General features: G+C 52.7%; 1 protein-coding gene across 2 annotated transcripts in view; it reads left to right on the top strand.

Annotated features, from left to right (window-relative positions):
- The first annotated feature begins 318 nt into the window (after positions 1-318).
- CUNH10orf71 (chromosome unknown C10orf71 homolog) overlaps positions 319-7,901 on the top strand; it is a 28,255-nt gene continuing 20,672 nt past the window's right edge. The window contains exon 1 of one of the 2 annotated variants that reach the window (XM_004765850.3): positions 319-532. The gene's annotated coding sequence lies outside the window, so the exon portion shown is untranslated. Of the gene's footprint in view, positions 779-7,901 lie in introns of both variants that reach the window. The other variant, XM_004765849.3, reaches the window with a different exon arrangement.

Raw genomic sequence — 7,901 nt, 5'->3', positions numbered from 1 at the left:
CTTCTGAAACTCTCCCCCTGAAATCCCAGCCTGGCCTTCCCCCAGCCTGCAGCTGGACCTGCTATTTTGCTCCAGAAGCACAGCACAGCGCGGCTCCTTACTCGAGGAATGCAGGCCGCGGTCCTCCGAGGGGATGATGAAACAGGCTATTTCTGCCCCGGGACATCAGCAGGCCTCGGGCGGGCGCCCGCTCCAAGGCACCCACTACCGTGTTTTTTAACGTTTCCCTAAACAAAGGTTTTCCTTCACACCTTGGGGGGTACCTGTCTTTGAATCTCGGTGCTGAAGTAGCTTTAAGAAATCATTCTGGATGAAAGCCGGATTCATGGTTAGGGTCCAGCTCAGCGGCAAGCAATTTCTCACTCCCCAAGTTATCTATTACCAGCGGCCGGTCTGGAGGTAAAAATAGCCGCTGGGGCTGTTTGTTTAATCTGACTGTTACTTGACACCACGCGGGTGTTGCGGTGGGGACTGTTTGCCTCTTCCCCACCAAGAACACCATTTGGTTTCCCCCGGCTGGGTCTCTATTTAGGTACGTTTCACAAACGTCCGGCGTCTGGACGACTTCTGGGCACTGATTTTCCCCAGGTGGGCAGGTCTGTGAGAACGGAGAGGTGTGGGTCTTGCCTCCCACTGCAGCTGAACTCTGGGCAGCCCGGAGAAGGAGGGAAGAAGTTTCGGCAGCCAGGCAGAGCCTGGCTGCTGGAGGCGTCAGGGTTCTCTCCGGTTCCCAGGGAGGCCTGCAGAGCCAGCAGCTGGGCCACGCGGAGAGCGGAAGGTAGGCTACGGACGGACGCTTGGCTGGTTTCTGAGCGGAGGCAGGGAGGCTGGAGCTCCCCTCAGCAGGGACCTTTGCTGGGGGACCGCTGGTGGGATGGAGCTCTGAGCCCCGGGGGGCGGTGCAGGGTGGTGTGAGCTGCAAGGGACACACTGGGGGCTGGGGTTCTTGATGGGCTGGGAGTGCTGGGGAGCCGGATTTCTGTGGGGAGCGGGAGGAGTACGCCGTATGGAGAGCACAGTACAGATGTGTGTGACTTTGTCCTTATGTGTGCGTGTCGGGGCACTTTGCTCTCACCCGGCGGGGCAGATGCGAGCATGTGGGTGGGCCTAGGTCATGCGTTCCCAAACGGGAGCAACCCCACAGTGACAGGTTCTCAGGCAGGGGACTGTCGATCTTAGGACTCCAGTGTGAGGCTCGGCAGGATCTGGGCAGCTATAACAAAAAGGACGATTGGTCATTGGAACGTTCTAGCCCGTGGACTCTGAGAGTACGTGTGTCCTGAGCATGGAGCCCCCCCACAGTGTTCTCCTACACCATGGGGGTCCTAAACCAGACTCAACGCTTGGCCAAATCTAAAATCTATCTTTCATTTCTCGTGGAGAATGGGTCACTGAGGAGAATACTAAATACGTGTAGAAAACTAGATAGCCGCAAAAAATCATTATTTAGGACTTTAAACCCTTCCTATGGGTGCTGATCATGGAGGAGGCCATGCATGGGGCAGGGGGTGCCAAGGAGTACAGGGGAAATTTCTGTACCTTTCACTAAATTGCTCAGTTTTACTGCAAACCTGAACTGTGCTAGAAAATCAAAACTATTTTTTAAACTAAATTATAGACAATTTCTTTCAACACATCTACCCAATTATAATGAGCTCTTTTTGAGGTAATATTCTTAAAAACCCATAAGTATAGGATTCCTGGAGAGTAAACTAAATAAATGTTTGTGTTAAATCAGGTCCAATTCGCCAGCATTTGCGTTCCCTCTGCAACAGTGGTCAGTAGACCACAGCTGTGAGCTGGGCACCTGGTTTTGTAAATAAAGTTTTATTGGCACACAGCCACACTTGGTCATTTACATTTTGCCCAGGGCTACAAAGGCTGAGGCCATTTGGCCAGCAAAAGCTAAAACATTTACTACGCTGCCCTTTACAGAAAAAGTTTGCTGACCCCAGCTGTACAAGAACACTCCTTGAGATGGGTCAGTCTGATACCCACACCAAAAAAAGCAGGAAATTTTCCAGCTGTTAAATCAGCCTGTAAGCTGGACCCCTCAGGATCAGTACCCGTCTCCAGAGCCCCGCCCCTCCCTGGGGCTGATTTTTCCAGTCTGGCTAGTACAGGAAATGTTCCGTTTGCCACTGGGAGGTTAGCTTTGCTGTGGAGTGTGGCCTGGGCTGAGCAGGGCAGATTGCGCTTATCAGTTTATAAATAGACGTCTCCGGGTGACCCAAGTCCAGCATGCTTCTGCCCCTGGGTCTTTGAGAGAACAATTGTGTCTGCTATTTGGTGACTAGAAGCTGGTTGGGATGGAAGCAACCGTGACTCCTGGGAAGAAAGGGGGCTGGTGGGAGACTGGGTCCTAGAAACAAGGGCTTGGGTCTCCTGAGGACCTGGGGAGACAGGTGTGTGTAGAGGAAACCGGGAAGACTACAGAGGGCCCCCAGTGTTCAGAAGATAAATGCCTCCCTCCTGGAGTCTTTTCACCAGTATGCAGGCAAGTGTCTTGGCATCTTCTGTGTCCTCACTCCTGACCCTAAGAAGCTCTAGAGACCCTTACAGGAAGGGGAAGCCCCACGTCTGGAAATAGCCCTTTTCCTCCAGGCTCTGCCAGAAATCTCAGTAGCTGACACCTGCCAGCCAGTGGAGATAGCGCTGGGCCACCTTCTTCCTTGTCTCTTGGGATTTCATTCCATCTGCCGAGGGTTACTGGACAGATGCAAAGGGCTTTAAGAGAAGGTGGCCCTTATGGAGACGTCAGAGTTGATGTTTCCCAACAGGCTACAGAGGATCTTGGTTTTATTTCCATTTGAGGGTTTAAACCATGTTTCACCAAATCCAGCTAATCTGTAACCCTACAACTAAATCATACATTTCATTGAAAAAACTGCTTGTCCAAATACCTCTTAATCTCTACTTGGTCCCCAGGGGTTGCATGATACAAGCTGGTGAGGACGACAGGGGGTGGGGATGACAAGGGATTAGTCAAGGCACACAGATCAAGACCCAAAAATGAAAACCATGGAGCACTGCTGAGATCTGTCACCCCCAATGAAAGTCACTGGCATCACTGTGGAGCATTCCCTGGAGGGGGCTGCGTGCATGAGTACCACGTGTCTCTTGTTCAAGGTGGAGGCAGAGCAGGTTCTCAGCTGACCTTGGTCCCCAGATGGAAGACTGAGGACCCCTTGGTGCCCAGCGCATTCCTTCCCAAGCCTGCTCGGCCAGCCCTGGAGAGCCTGACCACAGAGTCGGAGTGTCTGGGAATCGGACCGCAAGAGGGTCCGAGGAGCCAATCCACCAACAGCAGCTTTCTTCCCAGGGCTTGACAGACAGACCTGCCTTTCCTAGTAGGAAAGAGCAAGGGACCCTCTGAACCACAGCATGTGCAAGTGGGGAGTTGCTGAGTCCTCCATTCTCCACGTGGTCGTTCCTCAGGGCTCTGGCCCAGAGAAGATGAGCACAGCACAGGTGCCCGAGGCCTAGCAGGGCTTCCAAATGCCCCGGAGAAGCCTGCACGAGGTGCCAGCAGGAGCCCAGGGCTCTGTCCCTGGATGCTCTTTCTTGCCTCAGTTGGTCCCTCCTGTCCCTGAGGAGCACCCTCCAGGGTGGGCTTGAGCTTCTGAGGGACGGCAGGGCTGAGCTAACAGAGGAATTTCATGTCAGCCCGGCCTTTGCCTGGAGCTTAAGGAAGGCAGGGCGGGGGCGGAGACTCCGAGATCTGCTCGAGTGACCCAGTGCTTTCTCCACTCCCTGCTGACTCCAGACACCAGTTTCAGGCCTTGTGCCTCGGCGCCCTGCCTGCGACAGCGGGGTCCCGCTGGAGCTACCCCTGGGTCTGCCCTCTGCAGGGGCAGCCTGGCCACAGGCAGCACCCGCTGCTGGTCCCCTGTCAGCCCCTCTCTGAAGCAGGTCAAGGCTAATAGCTGCAAAGTTCAAGAGACCAGAATTTCAAACCCGCTGGACTAAAGCCACAGGCCCAGAGCCACTTCTGTCCCTGTGTGTTCGCCATTTTCCTCAGGGCCATCCCTGGCTGCCTGCCTCCCACGTGCAGAGGAATCTAAATTGTAACTGAACATGGAAGGTTTCCCCGAATTGCTTCGGGTGACTGCCTAGTGGCCGCAGACCCGTCGTTTAAGGGGAACCCCCAACAAGCACCAGCGCTGAGAAGGCTCAGCCGAGATCCCATCTAAGAGTGAGGGAGCAGTGGTTTGCCGAGGCAGAGAAACCAGACGGAGGGGGCACTCACAAGGGCGGATCCTAACACAGGGACGCCCTCTCCAGCGTGCTGGCCAGTCACTGCCTCGCTTATGGTGGCAAAAGGCAAGGTCGTCCTAGCAACCCTCGTGCCCCCAACCCTAAATGAGGCAAGATGCGTGGTGGGAAGGAGAGTGGCATTTACATACAGCTGCTAGGGGAAAGACAAATTCATTAGGCCCTCACAGTGACCCCATGAGGCAATACGACTGTCGGTCTCACTTTACCGATGAAGAAATCGAGGCACAAATAAGGTTTATGATTTGCAGAGGGCCACTGACAGCTAGCAGAACCAGGAGCCGTGCGGAAGGCGGTCTGGTGTCAGTCCGTGCCCTTCCTGCTCTCCTACACTTTCCTGCCCTGGGGATGAGAAACAATACCAGGGGGCATTTAGTGAGCACCTACTATGTGTTTTACACACGCGCACTCATTTACCACACTCAGCAGTCCTGTTGGCGAGTGTTAGTACTGCCGTGGTAGATATGGGATTCCTTCCCTGCACTGTCTGCTTCAAAAACCCCAGGTCTCTGGAGTGCTGGAAGCTTACATTCATTGAGTCCTTATGCTGTGTAACTCTACTCTGGACTCTTGATAGTTTTTTTTAACCTCCACCTTCACAACCTCTCCTCAGGGAGGAGAGGTAACGTGTCAAGGTCATACGGGGTTAGGTAATGGGAGCCCTAGTCTGACTCTAAACCTCATGTTATGATGAGCACTGGGTATTACATGAAACTAATGAATCATTGAACCCCACGCCAAAAACTAATGATGTACTATACAGTAGCTAACTAAACATAATTAAGAAAAAAAAACTCATCTCATGCTCCTTCCACCACCCTCCACTTGGTGCGCCGGCAGGACCAGGTGGGGGCTGGCAGGCAAAGCAGCCTTGGAACAAGCCTGGCCCCATGAGAACTCTCTCCTTCCACCTTCTGGACCCACAGCTTGCACTTACCTCGGCCTCTCCTAGGCGATGGTTCCTTGAAGAGAGCAGCTTTCTGATTCACCTCTGCACTCCCCATAGGCACAGCCTACCCAGACCAGCCCTGAGCAAGGCAGACACAGCCCAAACCACAGTGGCAGACAACCGTGGGGCCCAAGTGGCCCCAGAGCCTATGTGGCACAACCTCCCAAAGAGGGATACAGTCTCCAACTTACGGCAGCAGGGCTGCAAGTGTGGTCCCAGGACGGGCAGCAACAGCATCCCCTGTGCCCCAGCCCAATCTCCTGAGTGGGCATCTCTGCGGTGGGACTCAGTCCTCTAACAAGGCCGCTGGGGCCTTCAAGAAGGACCACTGGATGAGAGAAGGAAAGGCAACAAGGTCCCCACATTGTCCTCAAACATAGTAGAAGATGCTCCAAGAAGCTGATCTTTTCATATCAACTCAAGTTGTAGTTTTAAATAACTTTGCCTGTTGGAAAAGCATTTCTCAGTGTTCATTTTTTAAAGGATAACCTGGATGGTCACATCTGAATTCTTTTTCTTGCTGCTATAAAGCATCCCGTGAGGAATTCCATGAAGAAGGCTGGATGGTTATCAGTACCCTGTCATGGAAGTTGTCTCTCTTGCTCTGGAAGAGATGGGCTTTCTGCTGCCACACCCCCTCGGAGAAAGGACAGCTGTCACCTAGCAAACAGACCTCTCCCATCCACTTCCAACCTCCAGCGGGAAATGAGAAAGCCAGGGATAGCCGGGTTCTAATGAGTGTGTGTATAGGTGTGCCCTCGTGGGGTTTAGGAATTCCTGGGCTTAGGACTTCCCTGACTCTCCACGTGAGACCCCTCCCCAATCCCAGAAAGTCATGCACTCTTGGCTATGCAGGGACGAGGAAGCTGGCACCCTCCAATATGCTTCCCGAAGGACAGTCAGGTACAACAGATGTCATCTCTAGCTTTGCCAAAGCAAATGCTCCATGAAGGGAAGAGGAGAGCCACTGAAGGTAGAAGAGAAGGTGTTAAGACAGAAGTTACTGCTCCCGACCCTGGCCACCATGCATGGGCATCACGGCAGATGAAGATACCCCCAGAAACCCAAAGCCTTGCTCTGCCTTGGCTGAACAGGAAGGGCAGAGCCATGTAGCACAGACACACCTAAGCATGAATCCCAGTGCTGGTGCTCTCTGGCTGTGTGACCTCGAGTGAGCTCCTCAACCTCTCTGACCTTCCATTTTCCCACCTCAAATTCCCTTGGCACCAGCCCTACCTAGCTGGCCTCTGGTTGTGACCGCTGAGCAAGATCACAGATAGCAAGTGTGTGGCATGTAGCAGAGCTAGATAAATGGGATGGACGCCGGAAGTGCCCAGCAGGGCTGGGGCTCAGCAATGGCTCCTCTAGCTGTGCTTCTCCGCCTTTGCCACCCATTCCCACGGCGCCAGTTTACAGAGGGGGAAATGGGGCACAGACGGTGAGAATGCTGTAGCACCCCTGACCCTGTGGTCCCGGCGCCGTGCCCAAGCCCAGGACACTCCAGAGCTGCTTTCGGGGGAGGGACCCATGCACCGGACCTTGGGTGTGTTGGGGTATGGGTATGTGTTGGGGACTGAGAGTCTTAAGATGAGCTCCAAGGAGACTATGAGAGGAGAACCAGGAGTGTGGGGCTGCGAGTGGCCAGGGGTGGGGTGGTCCTGAGCAGAGGTTCTCAGCCTGCAGGACACATTTCAGGAGCTCCTGGAGGAATCCCCTGAAAACAGGTTGCAGACACCCTCTCCCTCTCAGCAGCCCCGGGTTCAAACCCCACACCCTCAGGCAGTGAACTTCTCTGGACTCCAGGTTCCTTGTCTGTAAAGAACAAGAGCAATGTCCACCTCGCAGGGCTGTTGCAAATATTAATTACATAATAAAAAACATGAATCAATGATATTGGAGTATGCAAAGTGCTGGTCTTATGCGAAGTACTCTGTACATGGGGATTTCTCTTATTCATTCATTCATTTGTTCCTTTGACAAAAGCGCAGGCACTGTGCAGGGACTGAAGCAAAGGGAAGGCCTGGCCTGTAAACCCGAGGTGGTCTCTTCCCCTGCCCCACAGGAATCTGGTCAGACCCTGTTGGTCACAGAGGTTGGGCCTCAGGTCCCCAATACTCCACCCAAATGAAAATCCAGCATTGCTGCTACACACAGGACAGCAGCAACGGAGCCTAATCAGAAGTGCTACTAACCAGGAAATTCTAACCAGGAAAGCTACTGGTCCAGAGTAGTTTAGAACAAACACTGCAGATCAGAACTCATTATTGGGTCCGAAATCACTTACCAAATTGCAAATAGTTTTTTTTTTTTTTAGTGAAAGAATAGAATGGAATAGAACAGAAGAGTTGTACCAATAACCAGGGTGAATTTTGCATCATATATTTTCCTTGATCTACAGTTGACCTTTAAACAATGAGGGAGTTAAGGGTGCCAACACCCACCCCATGTAGTCAAAAATCTGTTTATTTTGACTCCCCCAAAAACTAACTACTGATACATAAACAGTCAATGAACACACCGCTTGCATGTTACATGTATTATATGCTGCATTCTTTTTTTTTTTTAAAGATTTTATTTATTTATTTGTTAGAGACAGAGGGAGAGAGAGCAAGCGAGCACAGGCATACAAAGAGACAGGCAGAGGCAGAGGGAGAAGCAGGCTCCTGCCGAGCAAGGA

Source organism: Mustela putorius, unplaced genomic scaffold (assembly GCF_011764305.1).
Source record: "Mustela putorius furo isolate JIRA1106 unplaced genomic scaffold, ASM1176430v1.1 tig00003909_pilon_pilon_pilon, whole genome shotgun sequence".
NCBI classification, from domain to species: domain Eukaryota; kingdom Metazoa; phylum Chordata; class Mammalia; order Carnivora; family Mustelidae; genus Mustela; species Mustela putorius.
This window is presented reverse-complemented; position numbering and strand designations above follow the sequence as displayed.